The sequence below is a fragment of the Hyaena hyaena genome, unplaced genomic scaffold (genome assembly GCF_003009895.1).
Source record: "Hyaena hyaena isolate Hyena2069 unplaced genomic scaffold, ASM300989v1 scaffold_737, whole genome shotgun sequence".
Classification (NCBI taxonomy): domain Eukaryota; kingdom Metazoa; phylum Chordata; class Mammalia; order Carnivora; family Hyaenidae; genus Hyaena; species Hyaena hyaena.
Genome location: NW_024081368.1, coordinates 964,997 through 981,795, shown reverse-complemented (window position 1 = coordinate 981,795; position 16,799 = coordinate 964,997). Strand labels below are relative to the sequence as shown.

The following is a 16,799-nucleotide window of genomic DNA, read 5'->3' as shown; positions in this document are numbered from 1 at the left end:
ATATAACCCCTGTGTTCTGTCTAATATGTGGGTGTGCAAACACAAAGGAATGACAAGTTGGTTCCAAAACAGTTTTTTTTTAAGTATGAGGGAAAAAAAAGGGCGCCTGGGGTGGCTTGGTTGGTTAAGCATCTGACTCGATTTTGGCTCAGGTCATGTTCTCACGATTTGTGAGATAGAACACTGTCAGACCAGGCTCTGCACTTGGGATTGGATTGTCTCTCTTCTTCTCTCTTTGTCTTTCCCTCACTGGCACTCTCTCTCAAAATAAATAAACATTTTTTTAAAGTGTGAAAAAAATTGTATATGGCTTGCTTAAGGCTAATTTCCTCATAATTTAAAAGTATCTTTCCTAAGACGGCATGTTCTGATTTTTCTAACATTTAATTGAAAGTTTATTTTGAAATATAGAGAAATTTAGTTCATAAATGTATTCCTTGACTTCTGCTTTTAAAACACATATCACATGGGGCACCTGGGGGGCTCAGGTTAAATATCCAACTCTTGGTTTTGGCTCAGGTCATGATCGCATGGTTTATGAGTTTGAGTCCTGTGTTGGGCTCTGCACTACCAGTGTGGAGCCTGCTTGGGATTCTCTCTCTCCCTCTCTCTCTGCCCCTCCTCGTCATGCATGATCTCTCTCTCTCTCTCTCTCTCTCTCTCAAACTAAATTAATAAAACTAAAAAAAAAAAACACCTATCACAATTCTAAGGTGTTTAACATGTATACCATTTATAGTAATACTTGTGTTTTACTGAAGGATGTGTAAAGAGATCCAAAATGATATTGTTTACATTCTTTTTTATACATTCTTATATAAGATGATTGACAAAGCTGTGATCAATACTAATAACATCTGAATTCCTTTACTAGACAAATGGATGATGACACTGACCATGATGATGATTTTAACATTAAGTGGTTTTTAGGTATCAGGTTATTCAACATTCCTTATAAGAACCAGAACATCAGCAAATATTTATTTTACAAGTGAGATAACAGGTACAAAGAGGCTAAGTTATGCACAGATACAGTGTTAACAGCTTTACGTCATTAAACCATGATGACTTCCAGCATTAATTCTCTTTTCAGCCCATCTAAGACCAACTCAAATATGCATGCTTGTGACACCTAGCCTCAGTGTCAAGGAAGAATCCAAGTCCAAGTCTTCCTGTTGGCCTTAATAATAAAGGGCCGATTTCCTAAAAATGGAATAAACAATCAAGTAGTAAGTACAATTTGCATACTTCTGTGGCAGGTGGAACAATCTCCTTAGAAGTATTTGATTTTTCTGGGGCTCCTGGGTGGCTCGGTCGGTTAAGCATCTGACTTCGGCTCAGGTCATGATCTCGCGGTTCCTAGGTTTGAGTTTGCCTCTGGCTCTGTGCTGACAGCTCAGAGCCTGGAGCCTGCTTCGGATTCTGTGTCTCCCTCTCTCTCTGCCCCTCCCCACCTCTGTCTCTCTGTCTCTCTCTAAAAGAAATAAACATTAAAAATTAAAGTAAAAAAAGAAGTATTTGCTTTTTCTAAAATGTGATGTTTGGCTTTAGTTTAGATTCCAATACTTGGCCTAAAGACACTAACTTTGTTTGTTTTTTATAATTTATTGTCAAGTTGGTTTTCATACAGCACCCAGTGCTCATCCCAACAAGTGCCCTCCTCCATGCCCATCACCCCCCTTCCCCTCTCCCACACCCCCATCAGCACTCAGTTTGTTCTCAGTATTTAAGAGTCTCTTATGGTTTGCTTCCCTCCCTCTCCTTAACTATATTTTCCCCTTCCCCTCCACCATGGTTCTCTGTTAATTTTCTCCTGTTCCACATATGAGTGAAAACATATGGTATCTATTCTTCTCTGCCTGACTTATTTCACTTAGCATAACACCCTCGAGTTCCATCCACGTTGCTACAAATGGCCAGATTTCATTCTTTCTCATTGCCATGTAGTATTCCATTGTGTATATAAACCACATCTTCTTGATCCATTCATCAGCTGATGGACGTTTAGGCTGTTTCCATGATTTGGCTATTGTTGAGAGTGCTGCTATGAACATTGGGGTACGTGTGCCCCTATATATCAGCACTCCTAAAGACTAACTTTGAAGACATAGTTTTTCCCCCTCTGTTACAAAATTTGTTGATAATATAGTGTTTGTGAGTATAATTTTATATTGTTGGTTACATAAGACTTGATTAGCCACTTGAACTCTCAAAGCATGAAATGAGAAAGTCAATTTTTTTAAAATATGGAAGTTATTTTTCAAATGATCTCTTATATCTACTTTCATGGCATTGCAGTTTAAATATGTGTGTGTCTGTGCACATGTGCCTGTAAGTTAGCTTTTATCTAAATACTAATACATAGCATGTGCTCATGGTATTGTTCATGGGTGATAACAATATACATGCTAACTAGCTTCCTTTTTACTTGTTGAAAATAGTCTTATTACATGCTTTGATTAATACACTAGTCAGATAGGCCAGGCTATACTATTGTAAGACACCCTGAAATCTAAGTGGCTTAAAATCACAAAAATTGTTGTTGTTGTTGTTTGTTTGTTTACCAATCTCATTCTTTTTTTTTTTTTTAATTTCTATGAGAGAGAGAGAGAGAGACAGCATGAGCAGGGGAGGGTCAGAGAGAGAGGGAGTCACAGACTGAAACAGGCTCCAGGCTCTGAGCTGGCAGTCAGCACAGAGCCCGACGTGGGGCTCAAACCCACGAACCGCGAGATCATGACCTAAGTGAAAGTCGGATGCTTAACCGACTAAGCCACCCAGGCGCCCCTACCAATCTCATTCTTAGTGTGGCAGTCAGCTTTTCTTCCTGCGTCTCCTTCAAGCACTGACTCTGATTTCTAGGCTTCTTCCATCTTGTAATGTGGTCATCACACAGGGTTACTGCGGGAGGAGAAGCAAGATTGAGGTGATTATACAGGCATCATAGTTATTATAGTCAAACTGCTGAAAAACAGAGATAATGAGAAAACCTTAAAAGCACCCAGAGAAAAAAACATGATACATTTGGAAGTACAACAGTAAGAATGATGGCTTACTTTTTATCAGAAACAATGGAAGCCAGTTGGAATGACATCCTTTAAAGTAATGAGAGAAAAAAAAGAATCTCTCAATCTGAAATTCTATATCCAGTGAAAATATCCTCCAAAATTGAAGGCTTTCAATTTGCTTTTATCAGAGGCATGAATTCAACAGGCACTGTCAGTGGGGCCAGGGTCAAGGATTTGTCTGGCATGGTTGGTGGAGTCTGAGTTAGTAGATGGCCAATATGGTTGAAAGATTGATTGACAAATAATATAATTAGGATCATGGGAGTCATTTTCAATGCTAATAAAGGAAGTAACAAATATGGTAACTATAAGATACTTATTTACTTTACTATGGAGAAACATGGCATGTGCCTTTTTTATTGTAAAATCTACATAATATAAAATTTGCATTTCAATTTGCATAATATAAAAATGCAGTTTCAAAATTTGCATTTGTACAGTGCAGTGTCATTAAGTACATTCACGTTGTTGTGTACCATCACTCCTATCTATCTCCAGAAACTTCTCATCTTCCCAAAGTAAAAATTATGCACCCATCAAATAAAACCACATTCCCTGCTTTCCACAGCCCCGGGCAACCACGATTCTGTTTTCTTTCTTTATGAATTTGATGATTCCAGGTACCTCATTTAAATGCAGTCATATATTATTTATATGTTTGTAACTGGCTTATTTCACTTAGCATAATGTCTTCAAGGTTCATCCCCATAGTAGCACGTAGCAGGATTTCCTTGCTTTTTAAGGTTGAATAATATTCAAGTATATGTATATGCTGCATTTTGTTTATCCCTTCATCAATCAATGGACACTAGGCTACTTTCATGTTTTAGCTATTATAAATAATACTGCTATGAACATGAGTGTACAGATATCTCTTCAGGACCCTGCTGTCAATTCTTTTGGGTATGTACCCAGAAGTAGAGTGCTGTGTCTTATGCTAATTCCATGTTTAATTTTTTGAGGAAATATCGTATTATTTTTGATAATAGCTATACCATTTTATATTCCTACCAGCAGGGCACAAGAATTCCAGGTTTTGTTTTCGTTTGGGTTTTTTTACATCCTCTCCAACACTTGTTATTTTCTGTTTGTTTGTTTTTTCTTTTTCTTTTTGATAATAGCCATTCTAATGGGTGTAAAATGGCATTTCAATTGTGGTTTTGATTTGCATTTCCCAATGATTAGTAATATTGAGCATGTTTTCATGTGCTTATTGGCCATTTGGTTATTTTAGAGAAGTATTCATGTCCTTTGCTCATTTTTGAACTGTTTTTTTTTTATTGTTGTTGAGTTGTAGGAATTCTTCTTTCATTTTATTTTTTTGATGTTTTTACTTATTTTGAGACAGAGAGAAAGCACAAACTGGGAAGGGGTAGAGAGAGGGAGACAGGAACTGAAGCAGGCTCCACCCTGACAGCAGAGAGCCCCATGTGGGGCTGGAACTCGTGAGCGATGAGATCATGACCTGAACTGAAGTCAGACGCTTAGCTGACTAAGCCACCCAGGTGTCCCAAGTAGGAGTTCTTTATATATTCTGGATATTAGCCCCTCATGAAATAGAGTATTTGCAAATATTTTCCTTTATTCTGTAAGTTGCCTCTTTACTCTGTTCATTGTGTCCTTTGGTGCAAAATAAGTTTTAAATTTTATGTACTGATTTATCTAATTTTTGTTTTTGTTACTTATACTTTTGTTGTCATGGCCAAGACCCAATATTATGAAGATTCTCTTATGTTCTCTTCTGAGAGTTTTATAGTTTTAGCTCTTATCTTTGGGACTTTGATCCATTTTGAGTTAATTTTTGGACATAATATAAGGGGAGGGTCCATCTTCTTTCTTTTGGATGTAAATATCCAATTTCCCAAGAACATTTGTGGAAAAGATTGTCCTTTCCCCATTTACATAGTCTTGGCACTTTGTGGAAAAGCATTTGACTGAATATAGAGTTTATTTTGGGGCTCGTTATTTGATTGCATTGGTCTATATGTCTGTCTCTATGGCAGTACCACACTGTTTTTGATACTGTAGCTTTGTAATTCAGATGAGTGAGTCCTCCAACTTTTTATTTTTCAAGAATGTTTTGGCTTTTTAGGGACATACACCATCTTAACCACGTAGCAAAATTTAACATTACCAGTAATGAGGACAATAGTATTGTGTGCCCTCTGATAGAATGCATCAAGAAGGACACAGCATCACTCCTATGTTATTCCTACCAAACAAGAAGAAAAGCCTTGAATAATAAAGATACATCAGACAAATCCAATTTGGATGACATTCTGCAAGATAAGTGGCATAGAATCTTCAAAAAATGTCAAGGTTGTGAAAAACAAAAACATATAATCTTTTAGCTTAAGGGAAATTCAAGAGACATGATAATTAAATTCAATATGGGATCCTGGATTGGATCATAGACTTATAAAGAATATTATCAGGACAATCAGTGAAAAGTGAGTGGGATCTGGGGATTAGATGATAGTATCATTTCCATGCTAATTTCCTAAATCCAAGTTATTGTATCCACAACTTCCTTCAAATGGGTTCAAAAACTATATTACATGTAGTATGTATATTATACAAAATTATGTTATGTATAATGTCAAAAATTATAATATATATAAAGTATATACAGAGACAGAGAAAGACAGATATAATGATTAAGCAAATGTGGCAAAATGTTAACAAATATTACCAGTTAAAAGGAGCTCTTGGGAGTTCTTTGTACTATTTTTTGCAATTTTCTGTAAACTTAAAATTAATTCAAAGTAAAAATTTTTTAAATGGAAAAATGATGGCCAAATCTAGGCATTTTCAGAAAAACAAAAGCTGAGAGAATTTGTTGGCACTAGACCTGCACTGCAGGAAATACTTAGGAAGTTCCCAGGGCTGAATCAAAATGATCCCAGATGGGAGCCTACATCTGCAGGAAGATCAGTGGCAATCGTAAGACTTTTGAACAACACTTTCAGACTTGTAATTCAATATGGTGGATTAAGCATGTGCGTTTAGCTTCTCTCCCTCCAAACCCCTAAAAATTACCATAAATGGTAAAGTTATGAACTCACAAAAATAAATAGAGGGCATCAGTTGATCAGAGATTTCAACAAATTTCTAGAGACTGAAGTGGGTAATAGAGTGTTCAATGAGGCAGGGAGGAGGAAACCCCACTTCAAAGAATGCATGGTGGGTGTTGTAGTTGAGAAACTGTACAACCACTCTTCAGAAGCCTGGAGGGCTTGGAATTCAGAAGTGTCAGGTCTGCAGAGAGGGCAGAATATGGGGCTGGAAACAGGGGAGTTATGGAACGTCTGTAGGTAGACTATTCAACCTCTGTGCATCTCTGCAGAGAATGCCTCATTATCTCCAAGCAATGAGAGGGAGACAGAGACAGCAAGAGTGAGAGGGAGAGATTGATTGACTGATTGGTTCAGTTTCAAAAGAATGGAAAGATACCATTTGTCTTGCATGCGTTGGGCAAACACTTAAGATTTACTCTCAGCAAATTTCAAAAATGTAATACGATATTATTAACTATAGTCACCATGCTGTACATTAGATCCATCTTGTAACTGAAAGTTTGTACCCTTCCACCAACATATCCCCATTTCCCACCAACCCCCGGCCCTGGCCATCACCATTCTTCTCTCTGATTCTGAGTTTGACGTTTTTAGATTTCACAGGTAAGTGAGGTCATATAGTCATTGTTTTTCTGTGCCTGGCTATTTCACTTAATGCCGTCAAGGTCACAAATAGCAGGATTTCTTTCTTTATGGCTGAATAATATTCCATGGTGTGTAATTTCACAATGTATATGTATATTAAATCATCACATTGTACACCTTAAAAAGGAAAAAAATCACATTGTACAACCTAAATTAAAACAATTTTTATTTTTCAATTATACGTTTAAGAAGCCGGGGAAAAAGAATTTAAGCAAATTAATAAAATAAAAAAATAAAAGCACCAAAAAATTAAAGAAATGAAAAAATGGTCTCATGAGAGATTGAGCATTTAGCATGTGAGGTAGTGTCTCTTTCAGCACACAGCCTTTTCCCATTCCATTTTATGAGGTCCAAAGCTTAATGTCTGTCCCCTATCTGTTCACCTAAAGTGATGCCTGGTACATGACAAACCCTGCCATAGGCTCAGAGCTGATGGTGAGCTTTTATATTGCCTCATTCTTAAGTATGGATGGGGAACCAAAGTCTTCTGAGACAGAACTGTGTAATATTAAACAAAACAAAATTAATCCCTATGAGTTGATTCATGGGGAAAAAAACTTTTAAAAATTATAATTAGTGTCCTCAGATATATATTTCTGAGAGAGAGAGAGAGATGCCAGAAAACATCAATATCTATGAACCCATGTTCATAGCAGCATTGTTCAAAATGGCCAAAAAATGGAAGTAAACTCAATGTTTATCGACAGACGGATACATAGAAAAAGTATGGGATATGCATACAATGGCCTTACAAAAAAAAGAAAGAAAGAAGAAATTCTGACACATGCTACAACATGAATGAACCTTGAAGACATTTTACTAAGTGAAGTAAGCCGGTCACAGAGAGACAGATATCATATGTTTCCACTTGTATGAGGTACCTAGAGCAGTCAAATTTGTAGATGCAGAAAGTAGAATGGTGACTGCCGGGGGCTCTGAGGGGTGGGGAGGAGGTTGGAGCATGGAAAAGGGAATTGTTTGATAGATAGAGTTTTGGTTTGGTAAGATAAAGTTTTGGACATTGATTGTATAAGTATGAATATACTTAATGCTACTGAACTGAACAGTTAAAAATAGCTAAGATGATCACTTCTTGGCCTTTTGGCTAAGATCAAGTGTAAAAATAGCTAAGATGATAAATTTTATATTATGTGTATTTTACCATAATTTAAGAAACCCCAGTATTATAGAGACCCTTGGGTGCAGGAATTCTGCGCCCACCCCCCAAAGTATAGATTATAAAATTTGGAAGATAGAAAATAAAAATTTCAAACTATTTGAAAAAAGCTTCAACACAGACATAGAATCAGTTTTACCTTCATGAATAAAAGACAGAACTTGTAAAAGAAATGTCCTAGTTATTTACACCTTTCAGAAAAGTGATGTCAATTCGAGTATTAGCATTTTATCGAATAAGACAATCAACAATAGCTGTGGACTTGTAGGGGTCAGAGTTACATTTCACAGGACATGAACTTTAAAGTCCACAGTTCTTTTTTTTTTTTTTTAATGTTTTATTTATTTCTAGGAGAGAGAGAGAGAGAGACAGCGTGAGCAGGGGAGGGTCAGAGAGAGAGGGAGTCACAGACTGAAACAGGCTCCAGGCTCTGAGCTGGCAGTCAGCACAGAGCCCGACGTGGGGTTCGAACCCACGAACCGCGAGATCACGACCTAAGCGAAAGTCGGACGCTTAACCGACTAAGCCACCCAGGTGCCCCTAAAGTCCACAGTTCTTAAGTCTTCTTTATACAAATAACTTAAAGGGAAAGTTTTAGTGACAGAAAATAGAATAGGATTATTTGTTTCCACACAGCTTCTCACATTGAAGAAATGATGGGCCCTTTGGGGACTATTGCCAATTCACCACCTCAGAGGAGCGTACTCTGTGATGCATGAGATTTCTGTTTTTCTCCAGAATCTGGGGAAGAGGCAAGACAGACTGACACTGAGCCCCTGGACCCCAGCAAGATCTGTGATAGCTGACAGCTGGGTCTGTCCCGATCACACTTGCTGTTCCTGGTCATCCAGTGCCCTTATCTAACATGAATAGGACACCTCATCCTAAATGGTTTTATTATTTCCTCTGGGAAGAAGAAACATTCTTCTTTTATCTTTTAGAGTTCTTTCACCAGCAATTTCAAGGGAAAACACCTGAAATATCCTTGGTTACCACTAATGGGGAAAATCAACCTGAGAAGCTGAAGACATATGTTATGGAAAAAGGGAAGGGGCCAGAGCATTATTGAGACCTATATTTTTCATATCTGTTAGTAACTCATATGGGCAGCTGGAAAGGGAGATGCAGGGGAAGGGTAGTAAGGAGATCTAAGTGAGCTCAAGGCTTATCTGTCACAGAAAGAAATAGATAATAACTTCTATCAAGAAATTTGTTTAATAGCATGTTTTTTATGCTTTCGCATATGATTGAATGATGGCCTATTTTCATAAATGTGAAGACAGTCAACTGAAGAGATAGGTAAAAGTAGTCGCTTCTGGAGAGCAGGGCGACAGTGGGATGTATCAAGAGAGGACTGTGGCTTTTCATCATAAACCCACCTGCAGTATTTTATTTCACAGCCATGAGCATGGATTAGTTTCATTATAATCAGGTAGCTCTGGGCAAGAAACTGGAAAGGTAGACTGGAACAGACTAGAAACTGCTCTTTTACTTTTAGAAGCTTGAACTTGATCTGCAGGCTATGCGAAGGCATAGAAGATCTTAATTGGGGGAGGAAGTGGTCAGTTGTGTGGGGTTAACCCATGTAGGAGTCATGATGAGGGCTCCCTCAGACTGGGGGGAGGACCCCATAACCTGGGTTAGCTCTTCCTTCTTCCCAACCCTCCCTCCCTTCCCTCCTTTGCCTTCCTTCCCTTCAACAAATATTTATGAGTGCCTCCTATTGCCTGAAAAGTTAAAGCCCTAAAATTATTGATCAGAGAGTCAGCGTTCCCTGAGGTGTGGGACAACATTCACTGCAAGATGATTTTAACAGGTACATGGCCACTGGATTAATAGAAAAAGAAGACAAAACAAACAAAACAAAACAAGCATAAATTGTAAGAAAAAGAGTAGGAGAGCCTAAAAATTAAAAGAGATGTGAAAGACTTATCTCCATCAAATGCGTTGTGTGGCCCTTATTTGGAACCTGATTTAAGCAGTTTAAAAAAGAAGAAAAAAATGGTGAAGAGGATTAAGAGGTATAAACCTTCAGTTGTCAAATAAATAAGTCATGGGATGAAAAGTACTGCATAGGGAATATATATCATCAATAAAATAATAATAACTTTGTATGGTGACAGATGGTGACTGCATTTATTGTGGTGAGCTCATTGTAATATATATAATTGTCAAATCACTATGTTGTATACCTGAAACTTATGTAATATTGCATGTCAGTTATACTTGTTAAAAAAAAGACATTTAGATATATGCACACTGGATATTTGATGATAGTAGGGATTATCATTGTTTAGGGGTGATAAAGACATTATAGTTACATTATACAATAGATGTTATCTTTTAGATATATAAAATGAGCTATTTACAGATGAAATTATGTGATATAAGAAATTTCCTCCAGAGTAATCAATGAGAGAAGGGGACAGGGTTTCAGATGAAACAAAGGTGTGTCCTGGGTGACTGTTGTCGATGCTGGAAGACGGTGCCCTTCATTATATTATCCTGCCAACTACATGTATATTTGAAATTTTCCAAATTTAGAGTTTTAAAAAATACTGATTCACACCACGAAGAAATTAATCCCTTTTTAATACTCCTTCAATTCCTCTGATGAGTCAAAGAGAAATTCTTTAATCTTTTTTGCAGAGTTAGATTTGGAGCCTTCAGTGAAACATTAATAGAATGATTTGGTTCTCAAGTTATCCTGGCTTTTGTTCTATAGTGATAATAAATTGACATAGAATTTACTTTAAATTATAATACATAATTTATGTTATATACAATTATATTATAAAAATGATAAGGAAACATTTTAGCAGGTATAAAATTGTACATATAGTGCTCTCATATGTAGAAATTTCATTTTATTTCCCTATAACTGAAATCACATTAGTCTTGGGTTCTATTTCTTCCTAAGCAACGGAACGGATAATCAAATTCAATCAACCCCAATTTAAACTTCAATCTTTTCGGGGTCAGTTCAGGATTCTCCTTAGAATGATGTTACCTTCACCCTGGAGTAACATTTATTCTGGCATCAGGGAAGAACAGGGTGCCTTGTCTGCTCCGTTTCTTCACAGGGCATGATGCAGTCTCATTGAGTCTTGACACTGTGCCCTGGCACCAGCTCCTGAGGCCTATTTTTTGCCCTTCTCACCCCTCTAAGTGGGCTCACAGCAGAACCTCAGAACAGACCCTTCCCAGGAGACCATGGGAACAGTTTGGATTTTCTACAGCCTTGCTAATCAGAACATAGTCTGGGGGTCAACAGCATCAGTATTACCTGGGAGCTTGTTAGAAATGCAGTGACCCCAGATCCACTGAGCCAGACTCTGCCATCACATTAAAGTATAAGAAGCGCTGCTTTACAGCACCTGCTAGAATTAGCCTGAACCCCCTCTCTGCCACCCATGAAGCATTCAGGCCTCAGTTACATCTTTCCTTATTCTCCTACTCCTATCTTGTTTCATTTCCCTTTGAGGATCATGCATGTTTTGGACTTCCTGCTTATATCCACTCTCCTTATGCTTTTCTTCCTGATGGACTTAGTTACTGTAGGTTTTCCCTACATTTCTGACTGTCTACTGTTTTGTGTTCCTAACAATTAATTCTTGAAAGAAACCGTGTTGTTCTGCAGAGTTCCCCACAGTCTGGATTCTGCCAACTACATCCCTGTGATGGTGTTTAACATGGTCCTCTGTCCCTCGTATTTCCCATAAATTAGTAATTCAACTCAGAGGCCTTCAAAGGAGTTTTACAGTTCTTCAAAGAGGCAAGACCATTGCCACTGCTTACAGAAGGTAGTATGAAGATAGGACTATTCATTCCCATTTTGCTTCCTTTATCACCATCAATCTGAGAATGTTTTTTTTTTACATTTCATTTTTTTATTACAAATTTTTTATATTTATTTTTGAGAGAGAGAGAGAGAGAGAATTTAAAGCAGGCTCTAGGCTTTGAGCTTTCAGCATAGAGCCCAACATGGGGCTCACAAACTGTGAGATCATGAACTGAGCCAAAGTCAGGCACTCAGCTGACTAAGCCATGCAGGTGCCCCTGAGAACAGTTTTTGAAAAAGAATGAGCAGTTAAAACCCAAAATAGTTCATAAGGGAGTAAATAGATGTGTTATAAGAACAGTTAACTTGAGTCTTCAAAGGTAAGCCTTATAGACATGTAGGAAATATAACTCTCTAATTCTCTGTGCTTTTCTAATAAACCAATTATAAGTCCTTATGGCACCAGGTGGTAGAAATTTTACTGATCAGCTGGAACATTCTCCCCATCTGCTCAGAATGACAAACTAATACCATGTCAAGTCAACATGGGACTTCAAGTCAACAACAAGACTTGACTTGAGTGATGTCTCCTGAGCCAGGTTGGACATCCCCCCAACGCTTACTCAGTTCCAGTCCCATTAGCCTTTTTGCTGTCTGGAACACATCATGTCACCTCCCTTGCTGTTCTCTCTGCAGAGAACACTCTTCTCCCAGATCTTTATGGGGGCTCATTCCTCACATCAGTAAGGATTCTACTCAAAGGTCACTTCCTCAGAAAGGGTGTTCCTGGCCTCCATCTAAAAGGACACCACATCAGCACTCTGTTTCATTCTTCACAGCACTTAACCACTGTCAGATGCTATAGCATGTATTTATTTATTTATTGGAGTGCTCTCTGTGTCCCATGTGACAACATAAACTGCATGAGACCAAGAACTTTGTCTTTTTCATGCCATATCTCTAGTGTTAGAATAGTGCTTGGCACACAGTTCATATTTGGTAAATATTTGTTGAATGAATGAATGGTCCATCTCACACTGATTTCTCCTCTTTCAAACTTTCTTCTGCATTAGCTATTTCCCTCTCATTTTGGTTTGAACTTTATTCTCTTGTATACTGTCTCACGGATCTTCTCTTTAATGAAATTACCAGATACGAAAGTACAGAGGCTGGGTTTTACAATTCCTTACCACCCTTCATAATGGCTGGCACAGAACAGGGAACAAAGTAAGTGCTATGTAAATACTTTTTTATTTTAGTGGTAGGATTTGGTTTAGCTTATTCTTTAAAATGCTTAAAATACCACATGTAGATTTGTTTATTCTTCATATACTATAATTTGAATATTGGGTACATTTTAAATTCAGGCCTTTTCTAATCCAGAGAAGGCTAAAGGTAAATGTGAGGGGCTTTAGAGTACAAATGGAGCCAGGTTGATCCATTTTTCAGGTAGTAATGTGTGAGATGGCCTTTCTGAAAGGTTTGCTTGCGCCCTTTGATTTTATTTATTTTTAATTTTTAAAAATATTTATTTTTGAGAGAGAGAGACAGACAGAGCTCGAGCAGGGGAGGGGCAGAGAGAGACAGAGACAGAATGCAAAGCAGGATCCAGGCCCTGAGCTGTCAGCACAGAGCCTGATATGGGGCTCAAACCCACACATGACCTGAGCTGAAGTCGGAGGCTTAACTGACTAAGGCACCCAGGCATCCCTGGTCCCCTGATTTTAAAGGCGGCCCAGTGTCAGGATGATCATGCAGTCTCCCAGGGCTGTGTGCTACTAGCACAAGGTGATAATCTACCCAGAGGACTATGGATGCTAGAGACAGCCATGTGTATTGAATTTGACTAGTTCAACACATTTATTTATTTACTTATTTATTTATTTGAATGTTGTTTATTATTATGATTATTTTTGAGAGACAGAGACAGAGACAGAGAGAGAGAGAGAGACACACACACACAGAGAGAGAGAGAGAGAGAGAGAGAGAGAGAGAACACAAGCAGAGGAAGGGCAGAGAGAGATGGAGACACAGAGTCTGAAGTAGGCTCCAGGCTCTGAGCTTTCAGCTCAGAGCCCGACACAGGTCTCGAACCCACAAACCATGAGATCATGACCTAGTCCAGAGTCCCCTAGAATACAGTACCTTATCAGCCTAAGAAGACTTGAGGAAGTGCTGCCTCAGGGAAAACTCCTCCTGAGGGCCCCAAACATCCAGGGTTCCCCTGGGCTAGGAGCTGGGGAGTTCTTGAGCAAGAGATGGGTTCTGTTATAAAATTTAGGGCTTCTCTGAGAACTTCACAGGTTCTCTAGAGCTCAAAGGTAGGCCCAAAGATGCCCCTATCATGGATGAGCCATTTTGTTTTCATTTAGGAGAAAATGTGGTGATCGACATATCTTATTTTCAGTGTCCCCCTCCACCCCCCCTCCTTAATGTCCCCATTTTCTCTTCACACTCTCACGATCTCTATCACTTAACCTGTCTCAGCATTTACACACACATCCCCCTAACTAAAACAGATACATTTCTTAACCTCTTCTACCAGTCAGGACAAGCTAAGTTTGTCCATAGGACCAAATGACCATTATCTCAGTGGAATAACATACCATCATACTATTTATTTTCACTCACAGAGTCTGGCCAGAGTAAAATAGTAGGAAGGCTCTGCTTATCTTAATCCTTCTCAGATCTGGCTGACACAGATGCCATTTCAATCAATTCCTCCCTTGTAACAAAAAGCAAAGAGAACAGGGCAAACCACATGCTGCGTTGTAAAGCTTCTACCCAAAATTGATGCATGTCACTTCCACTTCTATTGCATTGGCCAAAGCAAGTCATATCCTAATTTTAAAAGCATCAGGGAAGTATAGTCCTACCATATGCCCGAGAGGAGAATAGAAATATTTGTTAGATGGTGCAATCATGACGATGCCTTTTGTGGTAAGCAGAATAATGACCCTTCCAAGTTGGGTTCCATGTCCTAATCCCTGGATTGTGTTGCGTTATGAAGCAAAGGGGAATGGAGTTGTGGATGAAATTGAGGTTGCTAATCAGCTGTCATTAAAATAGAAGGATTATCCTTGATCATCCAGGTAGACCCAATGTAATCAAAAGGGAGAATATGGAAGAGGGAGGCAGAAAAGAACAGAGTAAGAGCTGTGACATGGAAAGCATGATCAGAGAGATGCAACATAGCTGGCATTGAAAATAGAGGAAGAGGACCATTGACCCAAGGAATGTAGGCAGTCTCTGGAGGATGGAAAAAGCAAGGAAACAGATTATGCTCTAAAGTGTCCAGAAGGAATACAACCCTGCTACACATTTGTGTTGTTTTAAGGCAAGTTTGTAGTAATTTGTTACAGTGAAAATAAGAAACAAATACATCTCTCCTTTAGAGAATCACATTTGTTTTTTTTCTAACTATAAAAGAAAGGCATGATCAAACACAGAATACATAAAAGTAGATAAAATATAAAAAAATTATCCCCAATACAAGTTTCTGTTGTGGACTTTAAATACTATTTTCTGCATATCATACATATATATTTCTTCATGTATGTGTTACACAATTAGATCATGCAGCATAGTTTTGGAATCTCTCATTTTATTTAGCAGTGGATCTTGCTAAATACAAGATCTTACATTCTCTTACAACTAAAATGTTTTAACTATGCTGTCCATTAATAAATGTGGCTATGAGAAACTGAAATGTGGCTAGTCTGAATTGAGATGTACTGCACTTGAAAAGTACACAAAGACTTAGTATGAGAAAAGAATGTAAAAACCTCACTAATAATTTTTATATTGATTATGTGTTGAAGTAATACTAATATTAATATACTTGGTTATGTGTATCATTAAAGAAAAAAGGATACCATTTTAGAAAGGAGAAAGCAGACTTAGAAAGATTAAGACATTTTCCAGCCAGGAGGTCATGAGCTGGGACTCAAATACAGGTCTGTTAGGATCTAGAACAGAACCCACATATGCCATCTTTTCTATTCACCCCTATCATTCAGGTTCTATTCAGGTGTCACCTTGGATTATTGTGACTGACCCTGTGCTTCCCTACCATCCAGTGTTCCTAAGCCTCCAATGAACACTCCATCCAGGCCAAGTTCTGTTCCTTGTGTCTTTGCCATACTCTTCTGACCAATTTCGTCTCTTAGATTTCTCCACTTATCCAGGCCTCTCTATTAGACTGAGTTTCAGCTCCATTTCTGTCTCTTCTATGACTTCTCTGAAGTTTTCCCTGTATATTCAACGCACAGGAATCTCTGTAAATTCTGAAACTTACTGCTTTTTCTCTGGGCCAGTTGTGAGAGTGGGGATGGAAAGAAAATGGGAACAAGTTACCACTTGGGCAAACCCCTGTAAAGATTTTTAGTCGGGTAGATGGTTGACAAGAGGTCTGAAAACAATGTTACTGAGAGGTACAAACTCACTTTGACCCCCAATTAGCATCTTTTCTATGTGACTGAAAGGTTTCACTCTCTAGAGTATCTGTGAAGAACAAAGACTCCCTGACTCCTCCTTGAAGATTTGTCCTACTATATAGCAGAGCCTGGTATATACTAAATGCTCAATCAATACATGTTAGATCTATATCGAGTATATTTTGTATCCCAGTGTATCTTTCACAGTGCTTGCTGAGTTGACTTAAACAACACTATAAATCCAGGCTATTTCAATAAAAACTAAGCTTGCCACCCCTAAGGCACAAGCACCTTACCCTTACACACCACTTTCCATAAGATTCCAGTTGTCTTCCTTTAAAATATTTGTCTCTTGGGGCACCTGGGTAGCTTAGTCAATTAAGTGGCTGACTTCAGCTCAGGACATGATCTCCCAGTTCCTGAATTCAACCCCCCCCACCCCACTCCCGTCAGGCTCTCTGCTTTCAGCCCAGAGCCCACTTTGGATCCTCTCTCCCCCTCTTTGTTCCTCCCCTTTTGGGTCTCTCTCTCTCTCTCTCAAAAATAAATAGACATTAAAAAAATACTTGTCCTTTACCCAAAACCCCACACAAATACCCTCATCAGAGCTTGTTC

General features: G+C 38.4%; 1 pseudogene; it reads left to right on the top strand.

The window, feature by feature from the left end:
• The first annotated feature begins 7,875 nt into the window (after positions 1–7,875).
• On the top strand, positions 7,876–8,054 carry LOC120220917 (annotated as a pseudogene).
• The last annotated feature ends 8,745 nt before the right edge of the window (positions 8,055–16,799 follow it).